This window comes from Columba livia, chromosome 2 (assembly GCF_036013475.1).
Source record: "Columba livia isolate bColLiv1 breed racing homer chromosome 2, bColLiv1.pat.W.v2, whole genome shotgun sequence".
Classification (NCBI taxonomy): Eukaryota; Metazoa; Chordata; class Aves; order Columbiformes; family Columbidae; genus Columba; species Columba livia.
Genome location: NC_088603.1, coordinates 79,443,073 through 79,458,532, shown reverse-complemented (window position 1 = coordinate 79,458,532; position 15,460 = coordinate 79,443,073). Strand labels below are relative to the sequence as shown.

The following is a 15,460-nucleotide window of genomic DNA, read 5'->3' as shown; positions in this document are numbered from 1 at the left end:
AAGAAAGCAAAATCAAAACAAAAGATTCATAAAAGAACTAAAAGGATTTTTTCAGTCTACAAACTGCTCTAACTGAATGGACAAAAAGTCCTACCTAAACGGCTGTTGCTACATTGGATGATTGGCAGTGAACCTCAAGATACACTCTTATGCAGGTGTTCTGCATTGAAGGAGTGATGTAGAATATCACTCTATTTGGAATAAATGTTTGAACACAGAAAATATTTTCAAGTGTGCTTAGAAGTCCAGCTAAGTTTGTTTCAGAGAAAGAGCATATGACCCCCTTGTTGCATTTTCTGACTGGGACCTTTCTCTCTAAGCCATTAATCTCTTTTACCATGGACTCGAAGCAGTGAGTTTTGCTGTTATGCTTAACATATGCTACACAATATGGAAGGCTATTCATCACCTCATTCTAACACTACAACTGTACAGCAGTCATCTGACGTAGTCTAGGGAAAAGTAGATCTGAAGGTAGAAAACAGGAAAGTCAGCAGATTTATGAAAAGGGAAGATGTAATTCTGGGTCTGCTAGATTGAGACTGCTCTATTTCCTGATGAGAAAAGTTCCATGTCTTGCTCCGAAGTCACATTTTAAGACTAACACATAATCCTTCAAGCCTGAATATATTCCAAAATGGTTATTCCTTTTTGTTCAACAAAATACATTCTTTCAAAACTATCTTCAAAAGACAAGCTATATGTTTCACAAAAATATTAGATATGCTTTTTAAAGACACAAACCTATTCTGCTTGATACCTGTAGACATACAGGATAAATCAGATGTTATGTATCCCACTACATTTTATTCACAAAGTATAAACAAAAAACATCTTAAAAAAAAAAAAAAGAAACTTCATAGCATTATATGAGGTGGTTTTATGGCATGCCTTGAGAAGAACTAGAAACACATTAAAAATCCTCAATATTCTTGTTTGGACAAAAAAAAAAAAAATACTTCCAATCAAATAGAAAGCATAGCAGCTCCAGTTCAGAGCTGAAATAACCTTGTCCAACTGAGCAAGACACTTTCAAGAATACTGAGAAATCCTCAGTCCTTAGCACACATTTCCCTAAAGAGTATGTGATTTATAGAAGATTTGAAACCTCTAACTTCTACAAGATAGGATTAATTTAAGCTAAGTTAGCGTGGGTACCAAAAACCAAAACAAAACAAACCAAAACAGTATCATCAGCTATCTGTAGCCATTCTTAAAATGGAGGCCGAAGCAGAAACAAAGCATCTGCTTTACACAACTTAGAGTCTCGTTACCAATTGAAAGTACAGGTGCATGTTGCTGAAGTATTTCAGGCCCAGAGTCAGATTTCAGGATGAACAAATCAAAGGAGCAGAGCCCAGGGCATCTGGAGTCACACTTCTAATTTGGATTTGTGAACCTAGATGGCTGGGTTGCACACAATGCACACAATTGACTAAATTAATTGTCATTTTCTTGTTTGCCAATACTGCTAGTTTTAATAATCTAGTTTGTTTTCAAGACCTACTAGCAGTATATTCATATACTTTATATCTCTTTACATCAGTCTGAGAATTTTAGTCAATTTGCCCTACCGTACGTCAGATATGTAGCTGCACTATTTATTGACTTCTCACTTCCACTCACAAATGGCCTATAAAACCTCTCAAAACAAAGTGTATGATTTACAAGGCAATATGAGCAAGAAACAGCAAAGAGTCTCATACATTCAAATTCCCCTGCAAGATCAAGTAAATACAGTGGGTGAAATATAAGTTGTTCTGTACGATGCTGAAGTGTGCCTCAAGCATTTTTTTAATGTAGGGAGATCATCATGTGACCTAGTCTCAGATTTAAAACTATTTACTACCAGGGACCAAATGCTTCACACGAGTAGTGAGTGTTTCTTTAACAAAAAAAGGTAAAGGGGTTTTGTTGTTCTTTTTTCTTTCCCCACAAGAATAATGCAAGTGAAATTCATTATTGGTAAGCCTACCTTTATCTTGGGTAGGGGCCAGTTTATGCAAAAGTCCTTGTGCTCTAAATGCAAGTTGTCCAAGTCATTTGGAACAACATACTCCACCACATATGGCACAGAATATCTCATAATATGAGATTTTCAAACTAACTGAATTCTGCTAACTGAATTCTGAAAAAATTTCAAAGATGTGTAATTTTTCCTAATTCACAGTAAGTGGACATTTTTATATGTTAGAATTTCTTTAGGATTTACTTTTTTGTTGTTAAATTTCTGGTTGTAGCATGAAGCTGCACAAATGCACTTGCTAACAATAGGTTTATTTAATCCTAAGAATAATTGGTTTAAAATAGTGGAATAACGCTGAAAAGGTGAAGTTATAATGCAGAGGAAACATAATGAAAGAGAATTTGAAAAAATATGAAGAAAAATAGACAGATTAATGCATCACTAAAATTTTCATTGCAGTAGATAAAGCATGTTAAACATTAAGTTATAAATGTGTAAAGTTATACAGCTTAATTTTACACAAGGGACTTAAAAATATTTTCAGATTTTAATTCCTAAACAGTATGTATATATATAAAAGAGAGAGTCAGGTTTAATCCTGAGTGATACCATTTAGGAATCTGTGGCAAATATAGCAAGATATATTCAGTGATGCCTATTACATCCCAATGATTAAATGTGTTGTATAGGCAAACACATGCTGTCTTTGTTTATTATATCCTGTGGATGGAATTTAACATTTATTTTTTTAACTTTCAACACTAATGGCAAAACAAATTTACAGAAAGAAACCACCCATATGCAGGGTTACATGTGGATTAAGAGAGTTACAGTTCAATTTAATTTCTTATTTTGGGCATTATAAGTGGATAAAAATCAAAGAAATTCTCTCAATGGTAGTATTATTGGACAATGAAGCTTTTTGAGAGAGATTACAAATGATTAATCAAGGTAGGCAGCAAGTAAAATTTCAAGAAGGATTTAACATTAATCAACTGTCTCAAAACTTTTTCGAAGTATAAAAAATATATGTTTTTAACCAACTATTCCCTTTTGCTGAGTCCTTCATTTACTCACTATTCTATATGATTGCCACTTGGAATTAAATACTTTTTCACACCATTTGCTGTGCAGATGGCAAAGCGCTCTGTGAATGACAGACCTGAAACCCCAGGAGCTCTGAGCAGTGCACTGGAAATACATCACAATAAGCAGATACCTGTTATCTACTCTTGACTTGGCTGTAATCTCCTCCTCCAAATCCTTGACTGTCTGCTCTTCGCTTTTGCTTTCCTCTCAGAATACACTACCTCTGCACATTTTTTAGAGAGATTTGGAGAGGAGATCTCTGTCAATGTCTAGACCACCCTCTGTAAAGTTCAACAGTTTGACAGTTTGCACCTCACACTGCCTGGCAGCAAGCAGTGGCTATCATCTCTTCTGTGCTCTCAACTGTGAACACATTTGGCAGTGGCATGAGAGAAAGCTGATTAAAGCAGCTGTAGAGCAAGTCCTGCGATGCTCCCCATACCCCTGGGCCATCCAGATTCTGCCAATTGCTGCTCTGGAAGGTGGGTACAGGAGCAGAGACATTGCTTTACCACTCCTCCGTGTGTCCTCCTGACGCTGTGGCATTCAAATCTCTTTCACATCTGCACTCATCCCTTTCTCAGTGTTCACACCTTGCTCTCAGATTAAATGCCTGTCACCAGATTTTCAAATGGTCACTGCCCGGCAAAATCTCAAGATTGGTACTCTATCCACCCTCCTTGTTCTCCCTGTCAACCATCTTTGACAGCTAACCATATTCTTCCCTACAAGATATTCTCCTCTTTGTTATACTGCCTTCCAAGTCTGAGCCCTTTCTTGTGTCTACTCCTTGCTTCTTAGTCACTTTTTTACTTGTTGTGTCCTTAAAAGGACTTTTTCTTCTTCAAATTTCGAATGTTTTCTAGGGTTCAGTCACAACTCTTCATTCTCTACACCCTCTTAGGTTAACCTCAACTGTACAGATTTAACTCAGATTTTTTTCAGGCAATGTACTGCTTTAATTCCATATTCTAAAAGTATATCTTAAATTCTCAGATTCTCTCTCTAACACAAATAACTGACACTTCAGCTTTCCTCCTTTCTACCAACCCATTTGCCATCGCTCACCTCACTTCACACTTCAATGCTTATTTTGGCATCATGAGATTTTGACAAATCTTATCATTCACAAACCAAGTTTATGTTACTACTTGCAGATTTTCTGTATACCATTTTCAACTTCAGCTTTTAATAAAATAGCAGCTTGCCATCTCCTTGCAACACCTTTCTCAGCTTTAAAAATATAATAATTTTCAACCATCTCCCTTCAGAATGCTGCTTAAGGAAGTCCATCCTGGCACTGTGCACTTGCAGCCCAAAAGGCCAGTAATGTCTTGGTCTGCATCAAAAGAAGTGTGATCAGCAAGTCAAGGGAGGTGATTCTGTTCCTCTATCCCACTCTGGTGAAACCTGCCTGGAGTCCTGCGTTCAGCTCTGGAGCCCTCAGTACAGGAAAGACATGGATCTGTTGGAGAGGGTCCAGAGGAGGCCACAAAAATGATCAGAGGGCTGGAACACCTCATCTATGATGACAGGCTGAGAGATTTGTTGTTTTTCAGCCTGGAAAAGAGAAAGCTCTGGGCAAACCTTGTTCTGGCCTTTCAGTGCTTAAAAGGGGGCTGTAATAAAGAAAGGGAGATTCAGGCTAGACACAAGGAAGAAACTTTTTACAGTGATGGCAGAAAATTGCTCCTTTTACTGGGCTATTTTTTACTGGAAAAGTCCATAAAAGATTTATCATTTTTTTCAAGGATTTAATTTACTCTTAGCATTTTTTTTTCAATAGAATAACATCATTTAATATAGATTTCTAGAAGTAATGACAAAGCTTCAGATTATTACATGAGTGAGTTATTATGTTATCATAAGGAACTGGGGGTATTAGAGTGAAATGTGTAACTGATGCTCCTATGTTTTGATTTCAGAACAGATCTGGAAGCTGATCTTGGCTAACTGGGGAATACTCAGAGATAATTCATACAATTGACTGCTTATGGGCACAAGTGACTGTTTACGTCAGGGGTGTCAAATTCATTTTCACGGAGGGGTGCACCAGCCTTGCTGTTGCCTTCAAAGGGCTGAATGTAATTTTAGGACTGTATAAATGTAGGAGTAGTTACATTTAAATGTAGGAGTAGTTACATTTATACAGTGAAAATGAATTTGACACCCCTGGTTTATGGCCATGTAATGTGGGAGTGGAATACTCTGCTGTGTCTTACAGAAGGGAATGAGCTCAAACAAAATACTAAGGAGAGAGTTAAAAATACTCTGCCACATTTTTTTGCTATGGAGGAAAAAAGACCAATCAAAAACACTGAGGAAAGAGAGAAAAGATCCTTTCTGCAGAATTTAAAAAATGGTATAAACCTGAGTCCAACTGAATCCACAGAGAGAAGCAATAAGTCAAACCTGTTCCTATGGAAAAGTTGCATAAACTTATACAATTGAAAAAAAAAAAATGTTTGAAGAGTTTTTCTCTCATATCTAGAAAAAATGACACAAAAAGACCACTTTCAAAAACACTTTTGTTTGTAAGAACTTTCAGTTAATATTGCGTTATACCTTTCCAATAAATCTTTTTGACAAAAGTGGTATGGATATGAGCATATTGCACTGCAGTACCCTCCTGCAGTAAAAATATAGATTCTGAGAGAATGAGTCATTAAAAAGTAATTTAAAATGTAGGGTTTTGTTTATTTTTCAGATATGAAAGAAAATTATTGACTTCACATTGAAGCAAAAAAATGGAGAGAAATGCACAATTAACATTTGTAATAAATACTAATATCTGTAGTAAATTGTTCCCAAAAGAAATTTAGAACTTTAACCACAGTAATTAACAGTGACTTAATTTACAGCCATTGCAGCAATTGGTTAGTGAAGTACCTGGGAGGTCATCTATCAGATTCTTACCTCAGGGAGACAGGTTTCCTTCTCATTTTTATGCTGTACACGGATCCTTGTTAGGAAGAGAGAACTACATAAAACTATGCAAATAAATCTACTTTCCCCATAGGAGTGTCTGTTATTTTCTGCTGTATTCTACCAACAGGATTCTTTTACTAAAAAAGTGTGAGCAGATTCAATCTGAGTTCTTCTTATACTTAATGAAACAGTTTGCATCTTCAGGAAGTATTGTCTCCTGGTGACTCACATTATGTGAGGATATAACTGTCAGAATTGGTTTTGCTCTTTGTCTGTTTTAAAGAAACTAGCACTATGAAAATCTGATATCTTGTTGACTTCAAGCCTCTCTATCAGCTTTTTTCAAGCCTAGATATTAACCTGAAATACTATTCACCATTACTTGCTATCCTAACAGGAAGGAAACCCTCTGTTTTGTTGGGTTTTTTTTGCAAGAACCCACATCTGTCCATTTGCACATTAGGCAAGACTAATTCCTATTGCATACTTTCTTTCAAGACCAGGACACAAAAGGTTTCAGCTACAATCTATTATACCAGCCAGTTACAGCAGAGGCTGAAGGACAGGCAGCTTTGTACTGAAACAGGGCAGATGCTACTGAGCCTGGCTTCATCGAAAAAGAAATCTAATGGGAGAGCATATTACCCAGGAACAGCAGAGGTCAACAGCTCACCTTACCCCTCACCACCCCAGTGCCTGGCACTGTTGACTTGGGAGACACCAGCTCCCTTACCACCAGCTCTCTTAACTATGACTGCCAAACAAATAAGCCTCTTCCTGAGTCTCTCTCTCATATTCTGCAAATGGAGTAACATAGATCAAGTAATTTATGCAATGTGGATGTAGAATTACACACGGGTCTTAAAAGCTACTTATTTTAGAATTTTAGTAATAATCTGAAAAATAGTACAAGTTTTCATGTGAGATGTGGTATTATTTTTACTGAAATAAAGCCATTTTGATGTCAGTGAAGATAAATAGTATGATTTATCTGTACCTAGTCATCTAGTATAGCATAAAATTAATTATTTCCTGAAAGCATTTATTTCTTTTTACTGACTACAGAAAAGGATCCTAGGGTGATTCTATTATAGTCTGGACAAGAAACATTATACTTGGATAAATGAATGTCAGATCTGAGAGGCAGTCAACTTCATATGTTTAACTACAGTTCACTTGAGAGAAGCCCCTTAGTCAGATCAACGATAACTCACAAACTGGTTTACCGGTGCTTTACTTCTAATCTTTCAGCTCACACATCTGTTACAGCACCAGTAAAGAACTAAAATAAATATAAATACTCCTTGCTCAGACCAAGACTCCTAGTTGCATCAAGGTCTGCACATTGTAACTGGGGCCAGACAAACCTCTTACCTGGACTCTGCACTTGACTAGACAGGAATTACTGTTAAGTCATGGCCAGCTCTGGAGCGGGAGGTCTTCCAGTATTTATGGCCAGATATGCAGACAAACCACCTGTTTCCTCTCTCTGGGATGAGCCAGTGAAATTATGTAAGTCTCATATATCCTACATAGTAGGGCCTAGGTATCTAGCTGGGCAGTAGAAGGGTCTTATCATTAATTTAATCATGAATGACAGTATGTTTATTAGTCAAAGGATCAATATTTAACAGCATGAACTCAAGAGCAGAACAATCATTTGTCAGTTCCTTGTATTACTGAGATGAAACAGATGGCAAAGATAAAAGAACTGAAATGAAATCTCTCAGCCTAGGTTTACACTTAAAGGCATCACCTTTTACTACCTTGTGATTGGTTGCAGAGTGGGGAAAAAGCTTGATATTCTGTAGCTGTAAAACACCCAAATACAGGAATGGGAAGGAATACTACTGCATTCCTCAGGCCACAGGAGAGGATCCTTGCACCTGAGAGGATGCTTGAAATCATTGATGAGTTCTCAGACTTTATTGAAGCAAAAGACTTTTTTTTCTCTGAATGTGTCTACGCTGAAAGAGAAAATTGTGTTTCTAACTCAGATAAGCCAGGCTCAGCTGCAAAATAGGTAAGTGCTTTCACTCATTCCTACAATTTCAGCCATACCATTTTGAAATGATTGATTTTTCATCAGAGGTCAACATTCAACTTGATCGTATCCAACTTTAAAATTAAATAGATTTATTTTTGAAGGGAATGGAGTTATATAAAACAAAACCAAAGTCACTTCCTTCCCCCTACAGAATGGGTTGTTTAATGTGTTTTATCCTGAAAAAAACTCTAATGTATGCATTATAATTTCAAGTCCCAGCAGTCTTAACAGGTAAAATTAAGTTAATAATTCCTATTGATATTAAAACTTAAAAGTTATTTGTAAAAAGTCTTTATCTTTCTAATTCCTAAATATATATATTGATTAAAAAATTATTTGTTCCATAGAGATAAATTATGTAAATGTTTAGTCTGTGATATTTCTTACCTTGCAATGGGAATTAGAAATTTCTTTGTAGAAACTGAACTCAGCATTAATTTCAAGTAATTAGTATGAGTTCTGTATTGAAGTTCAAAGTCTATAAGATTTGGAATATTTTACCTGTAGCACAATCAGATCTTCATCATTATTAGCACCACAAAAATCTTAATCATTAAAGCATAACAGAATTCCCAATTCCCATAACAGAATATAACCAATTTATAATCAATTACGTAATTTATGACAGACCTGAATTTATGGTCTAGTGTTGGATAGTCTTGATTGTCAGAAATTTAACTGAATCTAGTAATTACAAAATGTTTGTGGTCTTCCCTGGAAATCTAGTTTACAGAAATTAGTTGATGCAAATCTGTGTTATATATTTAAGAGTTTTTGTTTATTTTTCTCCCTTGATCACAAAAAAAAAATACTGTAAAATTTTACACTGGCTTGAAAGTACTAAAAATACCTGGATTTTATAATTTCTGTCACTCTTTAAAATGAGAAATTACAGTTCCTTCTTTACCATCTACTTCCAATGGAGTACAGCAGTCTTGTGAAACAAAATAAAACAAAACACAAAACAAAACAAAATAAAACAATAACCAACCAAACCAAACAAAACAATAACCAAACTAAACTAAACTAAACTAAACACTGCTGCATGGCGGGTTTTTTTAGGTTTCTGGTGGCTAATTCTTTCTTCCATCATTTATGTGCAATTTTATAATTTCTGCAACTACTGAAATAGCCTCTGAAATTGAAGACTACTCCCCATAAAGACATGCAAAGGTTTTGGACTCATATTTCTTCATGGAAAAAGATCCAGCTTCATTTGGCCAACTTTAGCTACATAAAAGTTTGATTTCTTGCCTAAATTACTGAGAATCCCTCACTAGTGAAATTCCAAGATGCCTATCCAACCTAGAGAAGCTTAGAAAACTAAAATGGTGTAGCTTGCTCATTTTGGAATGGCTAAAGTTAGGGTACAAGGCTCCCATCTGGAGCCACAATTTTTAAAATCCCAGTACTATCATGACTTGGAGTGTCATGTTTTCCTAGTGCAACATCCAAATACACTCAGGACACTATAGCAGAAGGGTTCTGCAGTGTTGTGCATTTAATTAAGACATATTTCTTAAAGTTCATGAAGAAAATACAAAGTTACCTATCCAAAATGAGTAAAATGTCTTTCCATATTAATGTCCTGCCCTCCTGCTCTCCTCTTGGGTTTTTTTTTTTTTTTTGCTTCATTTAATTTCTGAATGAAACATGAACTATGTTTTGTAAAAATTAAGAAAAATGTACTCTGATGAGAAGTCAAAATGTATTCTAGGCTGCAAGTATTTTAAAGCTGCAAAGATTTAGTTTAGTTTAGTTTAGCTTTTATTCTGTTTTATTTTGTTTTGCTTTGCTTTGTTTTAACTATTTGCTATGATAAATAGCAGAAAAAGAGGGCTTTTAATCTTTCCAGAGTAGTTGCACCTCAGAATTTGTAACTGTGCTAGAAGTCTTAGAGGAACCTGTTCAGAATTACATTGAGAGGATACCTATGGTTGTCTCTGCCTCTCAGCCCAAAGGTCAAGCCATGAGGAAGTTTCTGATAGCACTTATTATGCTTTAATTGAAAATGAATCACTGTACTGTTACAGGACTCTTTTTGGTTTGCCCATATTCCTTGCTCCTTAACTGTTGTAAAATGTCCCTGTCCTTCCTGATAATGTTTATTTTGAGTTTCTGTGTAAGTCTGAAGTAAGCTGTTGGTGTGTTACCACCTTTTAATAACTTATATTTTATCCCTCTGATGCTACACAAAGAAAGACTGATCAATTTTTTTTTCTTCACAGTCTTTCTGTCCTCACCTCAGTCTTCCATGCACATGGAAAGAAATGAGTTCCCTAGAGAGGCCTCTGTTCTCTCAAGCATCAGGACAACTCTGCTGTCTCCCAGGGATAGAGCAACACCACAGCAATGCAATCTGATCAAGTATTAGAGCCCTGAGTTTTATGTTGGATGTGAAGTCACTGGCAAAGACCATAGCAGACTGAACTGAATACTACCTTGAGGAAAAAAAAAGAAATCGCCCACATGCACAGCAATACTTTACACAAGAGCAAACATCAGACTTACTGTTTGACTGTTCATTATTTAATTCAAAAGGAAGGCGACTGACTTTTCTAGGTACTAACATGCTAAGAACTACTTTATTAAAAAGAAAAACAGCTATCAAACTATTAACAACACAGGAAAGTATTCCTTTTATTATCCAATAAAATTTAAATGTGTACCTCTATCTGATATTTATAGTGGCCATTGAACTAAACATTTGTGTTGACATACATCTTCCCTGGAGTCTACAACTATTCTGATAGCTTGGGGGTTTCTGCATATCCAGGCGTTTATTGTGCAGTGTCTGAACAGGCACTACAAGATCACATTGTTAAGCTTTTCTCCACGTGAGGGCTAGAAATTTCCTTTAAAATATAGGCTGAGATTTTGATGGAATCTCATGACCTCAAAACACAAGGGAAACTCCAGGGCAGGGCACTTGCTTTTATCTTGTCTTCAGCTGGAGGGTGGAAGATTACATTGCCACAACTGAGAAGTAATATTTCTACTGCTGTGATCCTATGAAACTGTCTTCTTCAAAGTAATACACATAATTTTAGTTGAGGTTTCTGAATTAATTCTCCTGCTCTTTAGATTAAATTCTAAAAATGATTGTCTTTCACTTTGTGTGTGCTTTTCTTTTGTTAAGGAAATGTACAGATAGAGAATTCACAGAAACGTATCCTGTGTAGTAAGAACAAATAAGGTACTAAATGGTGTAGCACAGTAACTGAGTGGGGGATAAAAGAGCCATCCTGAATCCTTTTAAAAATAATATGGATTATGCTATACAGAAATACCAGTACAAAACACACATGACTATCTGAACGTTTTTTTTAGAGCAGAAAATACAAATTTTATACTATATATGTTTATCTTATGTTTTAACCTCTTCCCCATAAGATATCAACCATTCACCTGAAGTGTATGGTTCATAGCCCACTGCTCTTGCATGCAAATAAGAAGTAGGTACTGCAAAGATTAATTCCAATGGATAAATAATATCAACATATTTAACAAAAAAAAATAATATATATATAAAATTGGCTATTGCCTCTTTTTTTTTTTTTTTTTTCTATTTTTTTTTTTTCCTCAGGACACACAAAGAAATAGAACTCCAATAGCAAGAAAGAATTCAGTCATTATTTCATGCTGACATTTTTTTCTATCAGATCTGGGGTTGCTTTATCAATTAAGTTTTCCAATGAGTGATGTAAATGGGAGTTGAGTTCTCTGTTTATTGCCGGGTATAACAAGAAAACTTATGGGAAGGTGTTATTCCAAGGGACATGTTAGCGCAAGATAATGTGATTTATACTCAATATCTTCCAAACACGGAGACAGAAGAACAAAAACTGGGAACCACCACTCCTCCAGAGAAATCACAGAAAAACTTGTATCACATAAAATATTCCATGTGCTAGGACTAAGGTGAACATAGCTAGCAAGATACACCTTGGACTCTTTCTACAAGAGGGAAATATAGGAGCACCCATTATCTCTCCATACACCATCTACAGAGAGATACACGTTGCACCCTGGATGTTACCTGGTGTCGCACATCTGCTAGCTGTGCTGGCTCTCTTTTGCTTGCCAGGAAAATTAATTCCTGAATAGGTTTCTTGAAGGAAAATGAGCAACATTAAGTCAAAAATTATGGGTCCCTTGGTCTCCATCTCCTTCTCATTGTCTGTTTAATACTTTTTTCTACACACAGTAATATTCTGGTGTTACAAGGTACACACCTTAGAAAATCTCCATGAACATAGACTAGACGAGATCCTATTAAAAGATCCACAACTTTATATTTACACTCTACAGGAGACCTTAATATGTTTTCTTCATTGAAAAAATCATGGAACGATCAATTCAGGTGAAAAAAAATAAGTTCAATGTGTATATCTGATATGAAGGGTTTGTTTTTGTGGGTTTGTTGTTGTTGTGGGTTTTTTGTTTTGTTTTAGGTCGTTTTTCTTTTTTGTTTGTTTGTTTGAGGTTTTTTTTTTTTTTTTTTAGATACTGACACCTGTTATCTATACTTGAAGAAATAATTTTTACTTTAATATTTGTTCTATATTTTAAAATTTGTATAATTACATGTATTTTGTAGGTTGCACTGATTAGACAATGGAGTTACAGGTGTTATAACACTGTAAACTCAGTGCTCACAATGCTCAATGCTAAATCTTCACAAGATTTTTTTTTCCCCTCTCCATCATTAGGATATCAATTAGACATGCTTGGTTTTGTATGCATAACTGAAAAAGTATTTTAATGTTCTGTGGAAATGCTGCTTGCATTTTTCACTTCACATTAGGTCTTTTCCTCAAAAACTACCTTCTTTTCTTATCTGCAATTCCTTTCTTATCTTTGATGCTATCTATACCACAGAGATATCCAGATTCCTAGGAATTTGTGCTACCTAATTTGTGAATGGTTCTGCATTTCTCTAAAAAGCAACAAAACAACTCCAACTCAACAAATCAAGAAATATCTTCTCTATTTCTGAGTTTCACCCAGGTGAAGCATGGAAAATTTTTCTAATGGATTTGAGAATTTAAACTCTGATATTGGATAAAACAAACTTAGTAATGTAAAAGTAGACGTTTTTGAAAATGGGTAATATATTTTATTGCTATATAAATCCTCAGATTCAAAGCATTATACCCTTCAATGCATAATTTAAATCCTTTTGTATTTCAGAAGTGTGGAGAGCTGACAATCTCATGGACTTCCCCACCAATAGGAAGAGTATTGGTGCTTATAAAAAATTGGGGTTCCCTGTCTATAAAGCCACTACTTAGTACTATTTATTGAAAGTAGTGTGATTTTCCTGAATTTAAAAAAATAAAATCAAGACAATTTTGCAATGATAACCTACTATATAAACAGAACTTAGATTTTTTGAACTTTTTTTTGCATATGTGCTTTGCAATTTAACTATATTATTCCAGGGAGAAGCTCAAAGGAGGATGAAAAATCTATCACAAAATTAAATAGTTCCTTAAATGTGCAGTCTGATATTGCTATGAATCCTGAACTAAGCATATTTGTTTCCTTTAACTATTGCTATTTAGTGGGAAGGAGGGCATCATACATTTATTTTAACAACTGTCTAAAAGTCAGATCAAGCAAAATGGGCTGCCTCAGTACTCATATATGAACAACTGGAGACAATCCACATGAAGGAGGAAAACACAAATGAAAATGAAAAAAGGCTTACATTGAAGTAACTATTCTGTGCAGCATATAAATCTCGATAAGCTTTCTGGGAACAGGGTAAGTCTTGAACTTGACAGTTAGATGTTTTTTTCCCCAGCTTTAGATAATTTTGTTTAACTTCCCTATGTTTCATTTTGTTTGTTTGTTTGTTTTATTTTGGCTTGGTTTGGGATTTTTGTTGCTTTTTTTTTTTTTAATTCAATAACACTAAAATTATTTTTTATAACATGCCTGATGGGTCAGAAAACAGAAAAAAGGCTCTAGGTCTGCACAGTTTCATAAGTCAGGAAGAGCCAAATCCATTTCCAGAGCAAGTTCTTTATGTCGTGTTTCATGTAAGATTCATTCTCCTTTGTTTTTTTCATCTCTTATAATTTTATTATTTGTTTTGCAAAGTACAAAATAATTAAAATTAACTCCTTCCATGTTTCTAACTACATACCAGGGACAACTCTGTCCATAGCCATGGAAGAGAGGAGGAGAGTAGTACAATGTAAAATATTCAAAAGGGTTAATTTACATCTCATCAGGATTTAAAAGCAGAAATAGCAGATGCTGCTGGTATTGACTAATCTTAGCTTTTGTGTCTGCCCCTTAGCTCCATGTAGATGTAGTTTATGACCTATTTTAGTAGAAAATTGAGGTTAAAGGTCTGCTTTCTCTTCCCAGTTCCCCACCCACAAAATTAAACTAATCTTGCCTTGCTACAGCCTTACTATTGGAATTCCTCATGCTCTACTCATTTCTTTGCAGCCTTGCTTTAGGCAATTACTGACGTTCAGTAAGTAAGGTGAAAGAGAAGCATCTGTTATTGCAGTCTTCTGTCCTGACAAACAGAACACATGGCTTCTTTGTTTATCTAAAGGAGGACCTGGTTTACTTTAAACACACACACACACACATATACATATTTATTTTTTTCTCTCTCTCTGATGAGGATTTAATCATTCAAGAAATTTTGCAGAGGAATTGTCTTATTGAAATACAGAAAGCTACTAAGAGAAGCTAGGAAGCGGCCAACTGGTTGACACCCAGCTATGATAAAAAGTGAAAGCAACATGTAATTCAAATACCAGAAAAGGGCAAAGAAATCTATTCTATCAGTGGTGGTTGTTCTTCAAGGAGGACTTGTCATGAATGTTCTTCATCTTCTTGTCACGAGCAATCTTAATCATGAACATCATTACAGTTAGAAAGTTAAAGCTTATAATGATTTTCAAGCATGTCAATCTCTTAAAAATGCTTCAGGCCACTAAATATTCATGTAACTAGAGAACTGAATGATTAATGGTAATGCTTAAAGCTAAGAAAAAAGTAGTCCTCATTTGCGATATTGTCCATTATTACCACAGTGGAAAAAGAAGTCTGGCAAGATCCAAATCCAAGCAGAATTAAATTTTCAAATGAGGTTGAGGAAACTGGATATGGTTCTTCCGTTAGTATTTATTCAGACTTAAAAAATATATGCCTAGGGATATTTTTACAATATTTTAAGCATTGAAACTAAATTTTACTTTTTCATCCTGTTCTATTAATAAAATGGCAATAGCATCAACATATGACAAGATGGTAGGTGACAGAACTCAGTTGGTATAAATGGTAAATGGTCTCATTAAGAAGGAATTTACTTCCAGCATTAAGGCGTTAGAAACTATGCACCAGCTGTGAAGCCATGCGGTACTGTGACTTCAGAGACATGGGGTTTTGATATTTTGCTG

At 35.2% G+C, this 15,460-nt stretch overlaps 2 long non-coding RNA genes across 4 annotated transcripts in view; both read left to right on the top strand.

Annotated features, from left to right (window-relative positions):
* The window catches only part of LOC110364156 (uncharacterized), a 28,830-nt gene extending 17,688 nt beyond the window's left edge, over positions 1-11,142 (top strand). Inside the window, exon 3 of the long non-coding RNA XR_010470331.1 lies at positions 10,259-11,142. This is a non-coding gene — a long non-coding RNA (uncharacterized LOC110364156). The remainder of the gene's footprint in view (positions 1-10,258) is intronic.
* Positions 1-15,460, top strand: part of LOC110364158 (uncharacterized) — an 82,653-nt gene that overhangs the window by 23,696 nt on the left and 43,497 nt on the right. The window lies entirely within an intron of this gene.